Consider the following 20278-nt stretch of genomic DNA (forward strand, 5'->3'; position numbering starts at 1 on the left):
GAATCAATCTATATATAATAATTGTTTTATATAATTTCATATAACAATTTTATATAGAATTTGTAGTAAATAAAATTACTGATAATATTGAATAATTTACTATTCTGTTAAGTCAGATAAAATATGCACTAAATTATCCACAAATAAATGTTAAATAAGTATATTGCCTGATCCAATATTGTTTCTTTTGTCTTTTTGTTTGTTGGGATTATATTAAATTCCATTTAATTAAGCAAATATTTACTGCACAATTTTTTTTATCACTAGTGCATTACATAGTTTTCTCTGGGGACCCAATGGGGAATTATAGTTCATGGTGTTATTCACATGAGAATCATATGGAGGCAACTGATTTCTCAGTGCTTGCTACAATGCATAATATTCTGGGTAAGTAGTAGAGTCTTCATTTGATCTGGACCTTTACAGTTAAATAAGAAAACATATTACTCATAGTTCTAGAGCCTGGAAGTATGAAATCAGAGTGTCAATATGATCAGGTACTGTGAGAATCCTCTTTGCAATTGCAGATCCCTGACTTATCTTTCTATTTTACACGGTGAGAAGAGGGAAAGAGAGCTCTCTGGGCCACTAATTAGATTATAAGGCTACTAATCCCATTCATGAAAGTTCCACCCTTATGACCTAATTATCTTCTAAAGTCCCCACCTCCAAATACATTAGAGTGGGGTTAGAGTTTCAACAGATGAGTTTTGGGAGACATGCATAGTCTATAACAATGAGCAGAACCAAAGACATGGAAATGTAGTGCAGGTTGTAACTTAGACAGGCAGCATGGTAGAAATGAACGGGGAAGTACCCAGAACAGAAATTTGAAAGCACAAACACAATGGCACTTAGAGACAATAGCATATGTCTTCTGAAAGATAATAAATGCATCCTGTTGGGTTAGTCATAAACAAAGAGGGCCAGATATGTCATGCTGACTGTGATTCTTTAATGATAATTATTATTAAAAACTTTGTAGGTTTGTTGTTTGTTTGTTTGTTTTTTAGGGTCACACTCATGGCATATGAAAGTCCCCAGTCTAATCAGAGCTACAGCTGCTGGCCTACACCACAGCCGCAGCAATGCTAGATCTGAGCCATGTCTGCAACCTACACCACAGCTCATGGCAACACCAGATCCTTAACCCACTGAGTGAGGCCAGGGATAGAACCTAAATCCTCATGTATCCTAGTTAAGTTCATTACCACTGAGCCACAACAGGAAGTCTGCATTTTTAATATGATATTTTCTATATAATTATAAATCCACCACCATATGAACTTGAATACATCAGGCAGTACTGAGTTTGAATTGAATATTGACATGTCATATAAAACAGCCCTATTTTCTTGGTACTATATGCATTTAACCACAAGAATAGTTTATTATTGGTAGTGTTTTTTATATTATATCATCACTATGTCATGTTAGGCAATGCGGCAATACCAGTTTTTTCCATTTTGTTGGTTGCAGTGATGAACATGGAAATATGGACATGGGTGAGTCTAATTCCAATCATCCTGAGCTGAGTAAAAGATGGAACAGGTTATCTTTTTAGGGCTTGGTCTAGTACAGAGACTGACATGGCGTCACCCATTTGATTCAAAAGAGTGAGCAGGATTTAAAATTGCACTATTATATGAAACATAATGCTATATATATGCTGAAAGGGTCAAAGAGAAAAGCTAAGGTTATTAGTTGAGTTTCTCATAAAAGAATAGTTTCTAAATGAGGGACTAAAACATGTCAGGGGAAAGAGATGCCTGGGAAGCCAGGATCCCAAAGAGCTAGAGGATGTCACAGATCCTAGGAGGTGGGGGTGGCAGAAAAACAGATGAAAACTGTAAACTGGAATGATATCTTGATAATATCTTAGAGGGGGCCTGAAATTATTGTACATAGCTTATTTTATGCACTCTTTTCATCATAAGTAAAAGACTTTACAGATGATAGAGTGATTGTCAACTAAGACTTCACATTGAAATCACCTGGGAAAACATCTAAGCAGCATTAATATACCTTCCCCATTGAAGATCAATTGAATCAAACTCTCAGAAAATGGCACTGTTATTTTTAAAAGCTCCCCAGATGATTGTCACATATAGCAGAAGTAAAAACTACTGATCCAATCAATCAAGCCAAAACCAAAAATTCTCAGGAGTGGTATTTAAGAAATTAACCTCTCTCCATTTATCCAATAAGATGTTTCTAAAGACTAATACTTTGGTAAAATGAAAGTGGTATTTTTTTCTGGAATATATAAATACCACCAATAAATCAATTATAAAAGAAATATAAATAGAACATTAAGTGATGAATATGACAACTCAAAACTGAAAAAAAAAGTCCAATAAAATTATTTAAAACTGGTCAATCTTACTGGTAATCAAGGCAATAACATTTTACACCAAAATATGTACCTGGAAAATTTTTGAGAGTTTATGTAATGGTAAGACAAAGTCAATGCATCTATAGTGTTCGCTTTCAGAGACCTTGAAATTTTTTGAGAGTTTATGTCATGGTAAGGCAAAGTCAATACATCTATAGTGTTAGTTGGAATGCAAATTGTAAATAAAAATGGTGGAAATTTTTGGTATATTATTTTAAATATGTGAATGTCATAAAAGAGAGAAATTCTACTTCTGGAAAAATTCCTTATAGAAATATTTAACATATTCACCCAAGGTGTTCAATTTAAAAAATATTTATCCTAGAATTATTGTAATGGAGAAAATCTGAAAATAGGCTAAATCCTTATAAAAAAAGGATATTAAAATAACTGAATATATACTTTGATATACTCATACAAGTGAGAATGGTTTTGTGTAAATGTATAACTGAGTCACTTTGCCGCACAGCAGAAGTTATCACAACATTGTAAATCAACTATACTCCAATAAAACTTTAAAAAATGAAAAAAAAATGAGTAACAGTTATCTGCATTGACATGGATATATTTTATATACATGTAGGGGTGTGTGTGTGTGTGTGTGTGCGTGTGCGTGTGTGTGTGTGTGTGTGTGTAGCTTTGGTAAATGACTTTGTTTGGGAGTCTTTATATATTAAATGTATGAAATAATTCATGAGAGAGGCATTACCTACCTACAGCAAGAGTGTTTTATCTGTCAGGGGGCATAACAATTGGTATCATAAGAGGCAAGGGAGGTTAAGGTATATCTTAATACTTTGTCTCAAAAAAATTTGAAGCAAATATTGAAAAATGTTAAGCTTTCTTTTAATTATATTGTTTGTTACTATTATTTTCTATGTCTAGGACATGGATAATAAAATTTACATTTAAGACCCATTTGGGACAGTTACTTTAGGAAACTAATGATCAATATTATTCTCCTTACTATAGCAGTATCCTGTGGATTCAGCATAACTGTCCTGTGTGGGGTGAGACCCAGCGACATTAAGATTAACATTCTGGAGATGCCACAGAATGTTGGGATTTTCTCTTTCTCTTAAAATTTTGTGATCTGGAGTTCCTGTCTTGGCTCAGTGGAAATAAATCTGACTAGCATCCATGAGGATGCAGGTTCAATCCGTGGCCTTGTTCAGTGGGATTACCTGGCCTTACTCCAGTGTTACCGTGAGTTGTGGTGTAGGTCGCAGATGCAGTTAGGATCTGGTGTGGCTGCAGCTGTGGAGTAGGCCAGCGGCTGTAGCTCTGATTCGACCCCTAGCCCAGAAACCTCCATTTGCTGTGGGTAGGGCCCTAAAAATCGCCCCCCCCAAAAAAATTGTGATCCATGCCAATATGGAATTAAACGGGTATTCCCACTAAAATTTAAGCTCCTCGGGGTGGGGATTTTTGCCTGTTTTATTTCTGTGTCATCAGTAAGTATCTAAATGTTGCCTGGTTCTAATTTCTCCTCAGATATTTTCTGAATAAAGGATGTCTTTTAGGGAGATCACCTTATTTTGATTCCAAGGTCAGGGATCATCAAATCTGATTCCACACAAGTTGTTGTGAATAGTAAAGGAAACATTCACAAATAAAATAAATCCCAGGCAAAACGTGTTTGCCATAGCAAGTTTCTTGACGATTAATTATTATAAGAGTATATTTTTAGTTCCTGCAGTATTCTAGGTCATCACTGATGAAGATGATGAATGAACTTTGAATAGTGTTAGGGTGATGATAAGGATATCTTTAGATAGCCATAGCTCTTCCAGGGTATGTGACAACAAGCTGCTTGCTCTGGTTTGTGTGTCCATGAGCAAAAGCAGTGTTCTAAAGGGACTGTCCTGCATTCACTATAACCATACTTCACCAAAATAAATAAAGGAAAAAAAATTAAAATAATTCTATAGCAAATATTCTGCTATATTTAAAGATATGTGAATGTGGCCAAGAAGTCTTTTATGAGCAAGACATTCTAGACTGCAGAAGCAATTCCACAATGACATGTATTACACCAGCCTTGTTCACAGACAAGAACAGAAGAGGCTACCCTTTGATGACCAGATCTTTCCCTGAGATTCTCATATAAATACAAACATTGATATGCTATTAAAATATTCTCAGCAAGAAATCGATAAATTGGATAAATATATCATCTAAAATGATGGTAAATTAATTAAAATTACATAATTCTTGATTTATTTACTTATTGGTCAACAAAGGATTTTTTGTATCAGTAGACTTGACATTTTCAACACTTTCAAAAATGTGTTGAAAAATCAAAATTTTTCTGAAAAAGTAATATATCCATATAAACTAAATAAAAATACACTGATACCTGGACACCAAGAATAAAATATATAAAAATGTTATTCTTCATATTTATTTCCATATTTTAATCAATTTCTTAACTGTAATTGTCTCTGACACGTCTGAAAAAAATCTTTTTTTCCTCAATACGATTTTAAGCTTATTTCACAAATTTTTTTTTTTTTTTTTTTGCTATTTCTTGGGCCGCTCCCGCGGCATATGGATCAGAGCCGTAGCCATCAGTCTACGCCAGAGCCACAGCAACGCGGGATCCGAGCTGCGTTTGCAACCTACACCACAGCTCACGGCAACACCGGATCGTTAACCCACTGAGCAAGGGCAGGGATCGAACCCGCAACCTCATGATTCCTAGTCGGATTCGTCAACCACTGCGCCACGACGGGAACTCCAAGTTTTTTTCACAAAATTGTTGCGGTCTGCTTCAAAGGTGAATTTTATAATCAATATATTTGAAAATATCAACGCTTTCAACTAACTCTTCTATTTGGATCATGATTTTTCGATTGAGATAATATTTTTGAAGCACTTCGACATTCTTTCCAACTTTATGTTTCTCTTTCCCAGTTTGTTTCTTCAGACATGAAAATATTGCTTTGCGCTTTGTTGAAATGTTTGCTCTAGCTGTCCCCAATGTGAGTCCTAGACAAGAATTCTCTAAATCAAAGACTACAAAATGTACTGGAAGAAACCTCACCTAGAACACAAGGTATCTGTCTGCAGCTCTTGCTTTGGGTTTAGCAAACAGTTACTAAGACTCGGCCTGAAGCCCAGAAGAGAGAAGCCTTAGTTTTTCTGCTCTTTATTCACACTAAGTGAAAGGTCATGGAAGAGTCTGGGAAACCATAGCACTGGGTCTGGAAAACTAGGTATGAATTTAACAATGTGGATTTCAATATTGAAACATAATGTGTTTGTTCGTTTCACCTACAGGGTTTTCTCTTTGAAGTTAGTTTTTTTTTTTTTCCCCTGGATTTAAAAAGACATAAATTTATACCTGGACTTTAATTTATTTCTTACCATTTTTGTTTTACTTCACTCCAAAGAGATAATATCTTTTTCTGGTATTAAAAGCTTTACTCATCTGGTGTCAAAAAAAATAGCACAATCCAAATGGTCTCCTGCAAACCTCAGCATATTCTAATCTCCAGGATCAGACCTTTGGATATCCAATGCTGCTGAGTACTGTGGCTCTGAAGTTAAGCCAGGTTTCTAGACTTAGGAACTTAAATTTCTAGTACCTCCAGGGAGACCTTAGCCCATCTGTACTGGATATCCTCTGTTCAGTCTTTCTATTCAACCTCATTTTCCCCCCATATACCCAACAGTTTTATTTGAATAACATCATATTGATATATGAACTTTCCTCCTACAAGATAATGCCGTTTTGTTCCCATCTAACATCTCCAATGTCATACAGTTGCATGGAAAGTTGTGCTAGTAGAAAGTTATACAAATTTTTAAAAAGTGCCGTGGGTGTACTGTCATGTGGCATTTAAAATAACAGCTTGCTTTTTCCCATTTGTAATCACTGAATTTCTTGAACAGTTTTGTGAGTATAGTAGAATGTTGATAGGCATTTATTTGTCTTCATTAATTTCTGACATACATATTTTTATGACCATGTATTTGGGACTTAAACATTGTGCTGGATTGTCTGTCATTAAACACCTTCATTTAGATCTGACACAAGAAATTATACTTCCAAAAATCACTTTCTAATATTATACAGAATTATAATTTTCCTCTATGGTCCAGGGTTAGAATTTTCAATGAGAAGCAAATTTGGAATGTGGAAGGAAGGAAGAAAGCATTTGTTAAAAGGAATGACATCAGTCTTGCAATTTTCAAATTTCTACTTTGTAGTTTCTTTCTACTTCAAAGAGACTTTGCAGACTCTACCTTAAACTTCCTTGAAAAAGTCTTGGTGTACTTTTGCCCAAGTTCATTTCCTTTTCCTGTTCCAGTGCTCCCATGCTCTGATCTATCTGCGGCCTTCATTCTCTCAGCTTCTTCACCTCCATGGACATCCTCATTACTAATCTCTATCTCGTGTCCCTCTCATGCTTGCTGTGACTCTGTTTTCCTGACCAAATCCAGAATGACCATATGTTCATGGTGCCTCTGGTTGTGAGTGGACTTAAATCCTCTTGATTTCAAGTATTTTAATTTTGGGGCAAAGTTTAGATTTCTGTTGGTAACCTAATCAACAGTGGTTTGTGTTTCCTCTTCAAGGACTTAAGGTTACCTAATAAATAACAACTCCGTCTAAGAAGTTTCAGTAAATAAGTACTTCAATGTTAAATTTAAAATATATTCTCTGTCATATATTACCACCCATTGGATAACATCTGTGAATAGGTGTTTATCAAAAACATTAGTCCCTTCTTAAATTATGAACTGTGAATAACTTTTAAATATCAAAGTATAGGATTCTAACTGTAACAAAATTCTGATTTTCCTCTAAACCAAGAGCTTTTATTTAACACATATTTATTTATTTATTTTCATATATGTGGTGGGGCTAGTATTGCAGCAAAATACTGTACATATAAAAATACGCTATTGATTTCGATTCTACCCTTAAGATAATCCATCTGTTGAGAAAGGTAACTTGTAAACAAATACTTATAATTCAAAAAGATACATCTTACTAGAATAGAGGTTTTATTTTTAATTATTTTTGTGGGTATGTGTGTGTGTACAGCTGTGAGTCATTCACTACCAGAAATTAATGAGTCAAACTGACCATATCACACCACTATAGCAGCTAACCATACAGGGCCACCTTAGTGTGTTATGTTACACTCTGGTCCTAAATAAATGGAGATAATAATGAGTTGATGAGCTGTATATTTTTCAGCCTTTTAAAGTAGTAACATGAAATTATTCTATTTATAGGACCATAACCGTATATATAAGCACTTAAAATAAAAAGAGTTGTCCTCTAAAATTTATCAGAATAAAAAAAGTTTTTTGAAGACATGATATTTGAATTGCTGAGTATAAATGTTCTATTTTGTATTTTGAGCACTTAAGAAACTGAATAAAATGCAATCTTTCACAATTTATTCTACTGTTAGGGGTAATCAACCAGTAAATTCACCTAATGTTAGTTTAGATTTTTGGTTGAAGTTTATTGCTCTTTTGATCAAATTTGGTTTGGAAGGGAAAGAAACTAATAGCAATAACATTAATTGGGTATCTAGTAATTATTCTGAAAAGTGAAAATTACATTGTCTTCTCTTAACTTTGGAAGATTTGTGGTATCAAATTACCCTAAAGAACACATCTGAATGTGAGATTTCTAGAGAATGCACTTTTCCAACTGCTCAAAGTTTTCCAACAATCTTGGTGTGCTAATTATCTAATTAACTGGGATAGACAGTCCAATTAGAATTCTAAAGTTCATTGTGAAAGTATAATTATTTTTGTAATCATTAACTTGGCTTAATCACCTTTAACACTAGTTTTGTAGGTCCTGAACTAATTAGTTTTACTAGCTAATTACTGAATACAGAGAAATTTGATTTTCATTAAGATCTGATAATATCTATCATCATTTGGGTAGAAATGTGCAGACACTGTATACATGACACTAGATAAAGTTCACTAAAGGTCAACTTTTGTTGAATTCAGAAATTCTATAATTGATTTACACATATAGATGCACAGAAAGTAATCCATCATTAGCCTCTAATAGAATCTTTGATTTTGTCTGCTTGTAAACTCCCCTTCCATATAAATTAAGTATTTTTGAAAAGGTCAAAATCAGTTGTAGCTTTAATTAAATTACATTTTAAGTTAAACTATGAGGGAAATAATGATAGGTGAGAAAAAATATAATACTTTATTTGGAAGTCCATTCAACTTTTCCCATCCTATGCTTGTTTTTAACTACTTTTAAGACTTTTTTTTTATTTCAGTCCCTTATATTTTTTCCCCTAAATTTATATTCTTTATTTTTCCATTTTAAAGCCAAGAGGAAACATCTTTAACTTTTAATACCAGTTATAGCTGTTTCTTTTATTCACTTTGAAAAGTCAGATCCTGAAAGTCATTTATGTTGGCAAATTATATTCATTATATATTCTGAAACCAAGTTCAATAGATATTTGTTCCCTTTGGATTATTATTTGGATGTAATACACTGATTTTGTCCCCAAAGATGAAACAAAATATTTACATATTTATGAAACATAAGTAGTCAAATGTATCTGAAATTATGCATATGAATACCCAATGGCACATAAGCTATAATTTAAATTTATAATGTTAAAAATGTTGCTATCTTTCTTACAAATTGCAAGAGACCAGCCTAACATATCTAAAGTGACTCATCTTTATCAATTTTATTGTTTTTATATTAAAATATAAAATAATTTATATAAGTTGATTAAACTATCAGGAAACAAACAAAAAAACCTGTATCACCTATCCCTTATTATCTTTGTTTTAACCAGAAAAAAAAATATACTGTGTATGAAGGAGAAATATGTATGTCTTTACTACTGTCAAACTGTAAAGTCAGAATAATTCAAAATCAACAACTTGTAATGTAGAATACAAATAAGGACTAGAAATATTTAAACTACCATTGCCTGTAGACACTCTTTCTTCCATTTATATCTCCCTCAGGGATAAAGATTGACACTCAAGAAAAATAAATAAATAAATACATACATACATAAATGAATAAGTAAACACTTTACTCAGAATCAAATGGGTCCAAGCCCTGGAAATCTGTGACAGTTCTGGGTGAATCTTATGACAACTCTGCTGTGTTATATTACTTTTCACTTACAGCAACAACCCAGAGGACAGAAGAAAAAAACTGTCTCTTCCTTTAAGGGGAGTTGTCATCTTATTAGCAAAAGTAAATATAGGAAAAAATATTTAACTAAGTACTAGAGAAGGTACACAAACTATACTCATTACCTCAAGTGCTAGACACACCAAACTGTAGGCAATTCATATAAATTATAAGAAATTTGCATATTTTAAGCAATCTTTCTATTCTGCATAGTACAATTTATCTTAATTCAGACTGAAATTATTTGAAGATGGGAAAAACATATTAGAAGTATATTCTTACTTGGAATTAGTTATATAGTTTCCCTCTCTATTAACTGATGTGAGACACAAAAATTACTGACAAATTGTTGTGTGAACCAATAGGTAGTAAGTAAAACAGGTTGTAAATGCCTATGCCATAGAATTCTGAAAAGATTTAAAGGTATATTGGGCATACTAAGATTATGAATGCTTCAGTCCTCCTGTTCCTCTAGCCAATGTCCACCAATCATCTTTAGCACTTAATTACTGTTCTTCCATAGATATCTAAGCATATTCATTTATTTAAAAACATAGTAGCACATGTTTCGCACATTTTGCCTATTACTTTTTCACTTAAATTTTTTTTTCATGTGAATACTTTTCATTATCTACAGAAAATTCCTTTGGAATTTTTGTGGTTATTTAACATGTCTCTTACTGATGCATGCTTGATATTTTTCATGCTAGACATATCTTAGTTTTCTGCTTTAAGGAATATTTCACTAAATATTATTATAGTGAGAACATGTCACACATATCCAAGTACAGCAGTAAGAAAAATTCCTCCTATATATTAATGGCTACATCAAGGGGTGTGGTAGATTAATTGCTTTAATGGCTTTAGTACCTCACCTTCTTCCTGTATATATGCCCTTTGACAAGTGACTTTCAGGTTAACAGGGTTAATAAAGAAATGGAGTTTATTTCCCTACCCCTTGATTCTGAGTTCAGACCTGTAAATGGTTTGTGGACCAATGCAATTTTGGAGAGCAGGATACAAAGGCTTGAAAGAAACTTTCAAGCTAGGCCTGCTTGCCTGGGTACCTCTGCCTTCACCATGAGAACATGCCCACAATAGCCTGTTGGAGTGATGTAAGGGACACCTGAAAGAGACAAATAACCCCAGCCAAGATGTATCTAATTCCAGAAATGCAATGGAGGCCAGACAGAGCCAGAAGAACTAACCGGCCTAAATCACCGATTCATAGTTTTGTGAGAGTGCAGAACTAATTGTGTTTAAGCCATTGAGTTTGGGATGGTCTCTTACATAGATAGCATTATTATGGCCAGTGATAAATGATATAAATGCATTTGTGTTTTTAATTTTAATAGATATTTTATTATTAATAAGAATTATACCAGATTTTACTAGTTATGTGTGAGAAAGCAAAACCGTATACTATTAAGTTGTTGTAATAATTATAAAGTGAGATCTTTGTGCAAAATTAAAAATTAACATATTGGCAATTCAACTGAAGAAACTAGTGAATACTTCCTGATTACCTAACTCTTCTCCACTTGACCTCATCATCATTCTAACTTTGGTATTTATGATTACATACAAATATAAATTATTCAGATAAAAATGCCAGATTTACTTTGGGAATATTTTCTAAATACTTCCATTCTCATTTTCTCTTATTTAAAATTACTGTACTTTTATGCTTTTAAGAGTGCCTCTTTATAACACATATTAAATTTTTTCATCAAAACAATCTCTAATTTAGGTAATAATTTTAGGCCAATAATCAGTATTTTGAATACAGGTATATCCTGATGTATTTTAGCAGCTTTTGTGTACTTTCTAATTATCTCTACTTTACATTTTTTGTCATTTTTATTTATTAAAGTTTATTATACTACTTTCCCTCTAATTTCTTGAAGTAAACTTTTATTCTTTTAATATTTACATTATGTAGTTTAAAGAATTAAGTGATGGTATGAATTTTAACTGAAGAAAATCCAGAAAACTCTTTTAACTTAGATCAATCCTCTTCCATATTTCATTTTAATATCTACCTAATATTTTCCCAGAAATAAGTCTATTAAGGTAGGGAAATCATCTGTAAGAGGAATCTCTCTCTCTCTCTCTCTATATATATATATATATATACACACACTTACACATATATATGCAAACTTAAGTATTTCTACAATTTTTTTCTCCTCTTAATGTTAAATATTACTAATACTCAGGCATTTAACATGAACCAGTACATAAAGAATGTATTATTTTGTTTTCTTTTCCTATAGCAATTTGTAGCATGAAGTAACTAGGAAAAGTCATCAGTTGTGACCTCTAGGTGACAAGAGATTTGAGTCCACTGTGAACACGATATTATTTCCTAACCTCTCTGAGATGCACATTGTTTTTGATATGATGAATGTTAGCATTAGAAGAATTATATAATATGAATACCTAATGCAGCATTCATCACACCACTGGTTCCCCTTCCATTCCTTTCTTTTTTTTCTTTTTACTTCTATAATGCAAAAAGCATTTAAACCTCATTGCTCTTCTTTTAATTTGCCTTATTTCCTTGTCTGGCTTCTAATACAGTTAGAAAAGGAAGGTAATTTACATGCTAGCACTTAAATACAAGCTGTGTTAGTTCTGGGAAATGTAGTTCCTATTAGTTTCAATCATATTATAGTTTTTTCTCTCATCTTTCTACATTGCAAATTTTTTACATTTGGATTAAATTATAACATTCACCTAAACTTTTATTTCCTCTTAGTGATAATTAATATTTTTGTGTGTTCTCTGGACTATTTTAGCTCAAAATATTCTCATACTCTTTTATTGATCCTATGTACTCTAAGTTTTTCTAATATTTTCTACATCATAAATAGAAAAACAAATTAATAGCACATATTGTGACTCATGCATGCTTTAAAAATGCAAGGAAATATTTGGAAATAAATATTTGGAAACAAGTTTTGCAATATGAAGTAAAAGAAATGACCTACCCAAATGAAGTGGCCATTACCTTTTTTCAGTTTTAGTTTTTGTGTGTTTTTTTTTTTTTTTTAACTCAAAACATGGCCCCTGGCTACTTCACATTCCCCTGGAAAAACTGCAAAATATCTATTTGGAGCCCACTCAGTCTACTGAATCATAATTGCTGAGGATAGAAGTAGAGAATTTGAATATTGAAAAATTCTTTCCATTATTCAGTGTGTTAATACTTGAGAAGCATTATAAGAATAAAAAAAATCCACATTTTAGGAATAAGAAATCAGTAAGATACAGATAAAGTTGATTTTTTTAAATAATACATTGTAATATTTATCTCAACTCATTAAAATATTTGAAAATATATTATTGAAAAACTCACTATAGGAGTTCCTGTCATGGTGCAGTGGAAATGAATCCAACTAGGAACTATGAGATTGCAGGTTCGATCCCTGTCCTCAATCAGTGGGTTAAGGATCTAGCATTGCCATGAGCTGTGGTGTGAGTCACAGATGCGGCTCGGATCTGGTGTTGCTGTGGCTGTGGTGTAGGCCAGCAGCTGTCGCTGCAATTAGACTGCTAGCCTGGGAACCTCCATATGCCATGCGTGCAGCCCTAAAAAGCAAAATAAATAAATAAATAATAAAAGCTCATTATATTGTTTTAGTGTATTAAATGACAATGATCATTTAAATGTATTGAGCGAAACACAGTGCCAAGTGAATTGCAACTACTGTCCTTATTTATCGATAAGATTGAGCCCAAAGCGCTTAAATAATTGGACAAAGGGTGATGAAAATGGTTTCATGTTGAGCTACAGTCAAAGAATGGCCATCGTGTTAATCCCAGTAAGAGTTTGGATATATGTTTGTGCTTTAATCACTCAATTCCACTGACCCTTTGTATTACATCACATTAGGAGAGGTCTGTATTATGAGGCAAGAGATGTTGTTTATGCAGATATTAACAAAGAGAATATCATATTATAGATGATCAAAAAGATAGAGTCAACTGGATAATAAAATGTACATATATCAAGAAGGAAATTAGGCAAAGGACAAGTAAATTGGAAATAAATAGAAACTCTACTAAGGAAAGTGCTATATATTGTTGAAATGCTTACTGCCATTTCCCATATATTTTCTACTTTCCTCCTGGATAAGTGCTAGAATTGCACTTCATTGTACCCTTTGGAGTTAGGTGCAAATATGACTTATTTGCCCTTTGAAATGTAACTGGAAGGTATATGTGATTTATGGAGGGATACTTTAAGAGCCGGTAAACTATTTGAGATGTTATTTTCCTTACTTCTCTTGTGATCTGGAAGTGTATGTCAAGATTAGTAACTGTGATGAGAGACAACTCCAACTCAACTCAATCATATTAATCACATTGAACATATGGAAATCAAGGGAATATTTTAAATTATTTGTGAAATTTCAAAGAGAAATGTACAGTTACCCAATACTGTTAAAATAGGAAATATTATAATTTAGACAAGAAAGAAATTGTCACAAATAATTATTCAATTGTCATGCTTTTTGATACTCAAAATAAAATAATATTAAACATTAAAGTTAATTTTATATTTTTATTTACTAATATATTAATATGTATCAATTTTTCATTTAATGACCATGAGAGAACAATTGCATAAATCAGTGCTATGGAAGTAATTTTCACTTGTGTTTATTGCTTTTTGCCTTTTTTTTTTAATGGTCACACCTGTGGCATATGGATGGAAGTTCCAGGCCAGGGGTCAAATCAGAGCTGCTGCTGGGGCTTATGATACAGCCATGGCAACATCAGATCCAAGTTGTATCTACGACCTATGCCACAACTTGTGGCAATGCTGGATCCTTAACCCAGGGAGACATGCTAGGGATTGAAGCAGAATCCTCACAGATACAATGTTGAGTCCTTAACCTACTAAGCCACAAGGGAAACTCCTTATTGCTATTTTTTTAATTACCTAAAGCATTTTTGTGTCCAGTCCTGATGACAAAAGGCATATTTTGATTAATTCATAGTAAAGACTAGCTTACTAATTTGTAATCTTAGAAATGTGATATTTCATGTTATAAATAGTTGTTCAAGGACATGAGTGAGGAGGAAATGCTGCACCAATCAGAAGCATATGTTAGCTTAATATTCCATTTAATAATGAATGCATTTTATTTATCATTTTTAATGTTTATTGAATAATGTCTCCATTATAGTAAAGAAGAGACAAAACAAATTGTATAGAAAATATAACATTTTATCTTCTAGATATTTTTCTCTGTAAATATGGGGATAACGTTTAAAAATCACCAAAAGACCAGTAAGTCCAAAATTCTACTGTTAATAATTGATGTTTCACAGAGTACAAATATTTTATTTGCATATATTATTTGGTTACACAGTAACTCTGAAATAAAACTACATGACTCATGATTCACATAATAGCAGCTGCAAAAAAGAGAATTAGAAGCAAATATAAAGGGACAAGATGTGAGACAATGATATAGAAAGCTATGCCTCATTTGAAATAAAAAATTGAATCTAAAAATTATTACTACTGAGATACAAGCAACCTGAGGAAAAACAAAAAGAGCTATTCATTGATATATCTCCTAGTAAAATTTCTGAATTCTAAGAATTTAAAAGAAAGGAAAATAAATCTTTTTAAGCTTCCTGACTGACAAGTAAGTACCTTAGAAAGTAAAGTACTGAAATGTATTAAACTTCTCATCTCTAACTCCAGAAGCTAGAAAAATATATGAAAAGAATCCTCTACCCAGAAATCATACATGAAATTAAGACAGTATTACTTTTTAGGAGTTCCTGCCATGGCACAGTGGGTTAAGGATCTGGCATTAGTTTGCTGCTGAGAAGCAGGTTCAATGCCAGGCCTGGTGAAGTGGATTAAGGATATGGTGTTGCCACAGCTGTGGCTTAGGTCACAGCTATTGGTTTGATTTGATCCCTGACCTGGAAACTTCCATATGCCATATGCTGTGGGTGTGGCCAGGAGGAAAAAAAAAAGGTAGCATTATTTTTTTTTTTCTTTTTTTTTTTTTAGGGCCGCATTCACCACATATGTAAGTTCCCAGGCTAGGGGTGGAATTGGAGCTGTAGCCACAGCCACAGCAATGAGGGATCCAAGTTGCATCTGAGACCTATACCACAGCTGATGGCAAGGCCAGATCCTTAGCCCACTGAGCAAGGCCAGGGATTGAACCCACGTTCTCATGGATACTACTCCTGTTCATTACTGCTGAGCCACAATGGAAACTTGCAGTAGCATTACTTTTAAAAAAAATAGCTTACCTTCTCTGTGTAGAAAAAAAAATTATGTAGATATCTAAGGATACAAAGTCTATACTGAGATGCAACTTGCAGAAAATACCTGACAGAGAACTCTAAGACAAAATAAAATTAAGGAGGATAAAAGACATCAATGTAAAAGACAATGAAGAGGAAGTTGTGTGTGGTGACCTTATAACAATGCTTAAAAAGGTTTCTATTATCAATATTAACCTGATCTAGAAAACTCTATATACTTTTAAAGTTTGTAAAAATGATTAAAATGTTAAACACTAACCAAAAGTATAGGAAGTATTCCTTCACAAAATAAGGAGTCCATGTATTAGAATTCTTTATACATCTTTGATTATGGCTTAAAATTTATCTCATGCATTTGAATTTAATTTTCCTTTCTCTTTAGTCATGGAGATTACATACTGAGTGAAGATACGCTAATCTGAGAAAAGAATAGCAAACCAATATCCTAGGGAGGTTTCTAAACATGTAGGTTTTTTGAAAAGGAATTAAGAATAGATTTTTAAAACAGATTTTTCAGCAAAATGAAACTTCCAGAAAAAAATCGTAGTGTAACATAAGTTAAAGTCAAAATTACCCTCCATACCTAAATTAAGTTTCCTTATTTTCTATTACATCTGTTTTTCAAAACCATATCTACTGAGCAATTGGTCACAAAGCCTTTTTTTATTTGTTTGTTTTCTTCATACCTTTCACCTGGGGTGTTTTATAAAATATAATCCTTGTGTATGTAGATCTCTCTTCTTCCTTGTTTAACATTTATTTTACTGGTTTTTAGGATCCGGTTTACATTCTCTCCCAGGTACTCTGAACCACATAAAACATTTTTCTTACCTTGCAAGGTATATGTTAAAACTACCTATGTCTTTTCATTTTTCCCCAGCATCCAGATTTCTTGTTAAGATTTTATTTTTAAAATGTTGTTTTCCCTGCCTTCACAGTTAGGATGATGAAGATGAAGAGGAGGAAAAGGAGAGGATGAAGAAGAAGAGAAAGAAGAAGACTGGAAGGAAGGAGGGAGGGAGGAAAGGAAAAATGGAAAGAAGGAAGGGAGGGAGGGAGGAAGAAAGAAAAATAAAAATTAAAATTAAAAACTCTCAGTAGAATCTTAGGAACAAAATACTTTTGAATTCTCGAATTTTAGTCTTTATCTCTATGATTTCAGAATGGAAAAACAATCTGGGTATCTACCTGTCACCTGGGTATCTACATTCAAGAATTAAGCCTTGGGTTAGGGTGGGGTCTACGCATTTTTTTCCACATTCCTTTCCATTTCCCACGTGTGATCATCCATGAGGGCCTGTAAATATCAACCCCATAGTAATCACTTCTTGGAAAAGAAGGTTTTATATAAAAATCACATTTAGCTCCTTTTTACCTCCAAGTTATTTCTAGGAAAAACTCTATTTTCTATAATCATTCATCTACCTTAAATGTAGATTTGATTTTCTAAAATTCTATTTCTAATTCAAAATCTCCTTTAAGCTTTGATAACTTATCTAGAAAACTGCAAATTCCTTAGCAATCTATCCTAGTATTTTCACTGTATATCTTTGTTTTTCTTGACGATAATGTTTTTTCCTTATTCTTTATATTTACAGCATGTCTTTACATGACTAGAATGATATATATATTCTCAAAGGTTTTGTAAATCAATCGATTTAAGTTACTATAAACTTGTTATTATTAAATTTTTTTTTAATGGTTGCATCCAGGGCATAAGGAAGTTCCTGGGCCAGGGATCTAATCTAATCACAGCTGTAGCTGTGACCTGTACACCACAGCTGTGGCAATGCTGGAGCTTTTACCCATTGCACAGGGCCAGGGATTGAACTGGAGCCACCATGGAGACAATACCAGATCCTTAACCCACTGTACCACAGCAGGAACTCCAAGTTATTATTAACTTTAACATATGGTTTAGTATGTTCAAACATTAAAGAAATTTCCTTCTATATCATTTCTTCTACCTGTCAAATTATAGATGCTATGATTTGCTATTTTAATTCATCAAATGTGAAAAAATATGTTGCATATATAATAAAGAGAAATTCTACTCTCTTATTTTGAGGACTGATATCTTAATATCTTAAATACATAGTCGATGAGGCTGATACCACCATTTGTAAAGAATATTAAAAGAATAATATAAAATAAATTTTTACCTGCCCCCTTTAATATCTATGTATCTATTTATCCATCTACCTAGTTATTATTGATTGAATTTTGGCTGTCAAGAAAGATATGTTGAAGTACTAACGCTTAGTACCTCAGAATGTGACCTTTTGGGAACTGAGGTTTATACAGAGTCAGTAAGTTAAAAGGAAGCCATTAAGGTGGGCCCTAATCCAACTTGACTAGTCCCTTATTAAAAATAGGAAAATGTGGGCACCAAGACAGACATGCACAGAGGGAAATAACTTGAGATAAAGGGAGAATACCACATAAAGGTGGAAGATTGGAGTGATACATCTTCAAGCCAAGGAACACAAAAGGCTGTTAGTAAACTACCAGAAGGTAAGAGAGGCATGGAAGAAGGTTTTTCCTTCAGAAATCTCAGAAGAAGCAACCCTGTCAAACTTTGGATTTCAGAATTCTACCCCCAGAACCATGAGAAAATAATGCCCAGTATCTTAAGCCACCCAGCTTGTGGTATTTTGTTCCATTAGATTTTAAAAATTATCTATCTATCTATCTATCTATCTATCTATCTATCTATCATCTATCTATCTATCTATCTATCTATCTATCTATCTATCTATCTACCTATCTATCTCATTTGCATTCCTTCATTATTAATATATCAGTCTTGTTTTGATCAAAATGTTGAGAGGCAAAAAAGTTCTTTGTGGCTACACCTGTTATTAAACCTGTTACATGTAATTATCTCATGGATGTATTAAATTTTCAGCAATGATTTTCCATGTCCCAGTTGCTAAACAAACCATATAGGTGGCTATATATTTGAGTTTCTAATTGTATAGGTCTTGTTTAACCTTTTGTTATCTCAACATCCTCTTGGATTGTGTGGGTGCAGCTGGGTTTTCAATCTCAATCCATGCTGTTCCAGAACCAGATCTCACTGTGCATTCTTTGAGACCTGAGATGATAGATGATATTCTCCCTTATATCAAGGTAATTTGGGGAATTACACATACTTTCTTGTCTCTGAGTCTTTGTCAGAGTAATACTGCTTTACAATAACACTTCTTAATCAAGAAACCTACAGAGGAGTTTCCATAATGGTGCAGAGGAAACGAATCTGACTAGGAAACATGAGATTGCGGGTTCAATCCCTGGTCTCACTCAGTGGGTTGAGGATCTGGCATTGCCATGACCTGTGCTGTAGGCTACAGATGTGGCTTGGATCTGGTGTTGCTGTGTCAGTGGTGAAGGCTGGCAGCTATAGTTCCAATTACACTCCGAGTCTGGGAAGCTCCATGTGCTGCAGGTGTGACCCTAAAAAAGCAAAAAAAAGAAACCTATGGAATGAGAGAAAATACTTGTAAACTATAATACTGACAAGAGATTAATTTCTGAAATACACAAACATCTTATATAGCTCTTTCTCTCTCTCTCTATGTAAACACCTTGTACAGCTCAAAAAAAAAAAAAAAAAGGCAGAAGACATAAATGACATTCCTCCAAGGAAGACATATAGATGGCTAATAGGCACATGGGAAAATGTTCAACATAGTTAATTATTATAGAAATGAAAATCAAAACTACAATGAGGTTATCACCTCATGCCAGTCTGAATGGCGATCATCAAAAAGCCTACAAATAATAAATGTTGGAGAGGGTATGGATAAAAGGGAACCCTCCATAGTGCAATCACTATGGAGAACAATATGGAATTTCTTTAAAAAACTCAAAAGAGATTTGTCGTACAATCTAGCAATCCCATTCTTGGGCGTATATAGGGAGAAAACTCTAATTCTAAAAGGTATATTCACCTCAATGTTCATAGCAGCATATTTACAATATGCTCCTAAATGTTCTTCGACAGATAAATGGGTAAAGAAGATGGGTATATAAACACACACACACACACACACACACACACACACACACACACACACACACACATATGCAATGGACAATTACTTGGCCATAAAACAGAGTGAAATATACCATTTGCAGCAACATGGATGTATCTAGAAATTAGACCAAGTGAACTTAAGTCAGAAATATCATATGATATCACTTAATTTGTAATCTAAAAGTACAATACAAATGAACTTTTTTACAAAACAAATAGACTCACAGACACAGGGGAAAACAAACAGAACTTATGGTTGCCAAAGGGGGAAAAGGGGAAGAGGGATAACAGGAGTTTTGGGTTAAAAGATAGACACTACTATATATAAAATAGATAACAAGGGCCTACTGTATAGCACAGGGAACTATATTCAATA

The sequence above is a fragment of the Phacochoerus africanus genome, chromosome 1, assembly GCF_016906955.1.
Source record: "Phacochoerus africanus isolate WHEZ1 chromosome 1, ROS_Pafr_v1, whole genome shotgun sequence".
Lineage (NCBI taxonomy): Eukaryota > Metazoa > Chordata > Mammalia > Artiodactyla > Suidae > Phacochoerus > Phacochoerus africanus.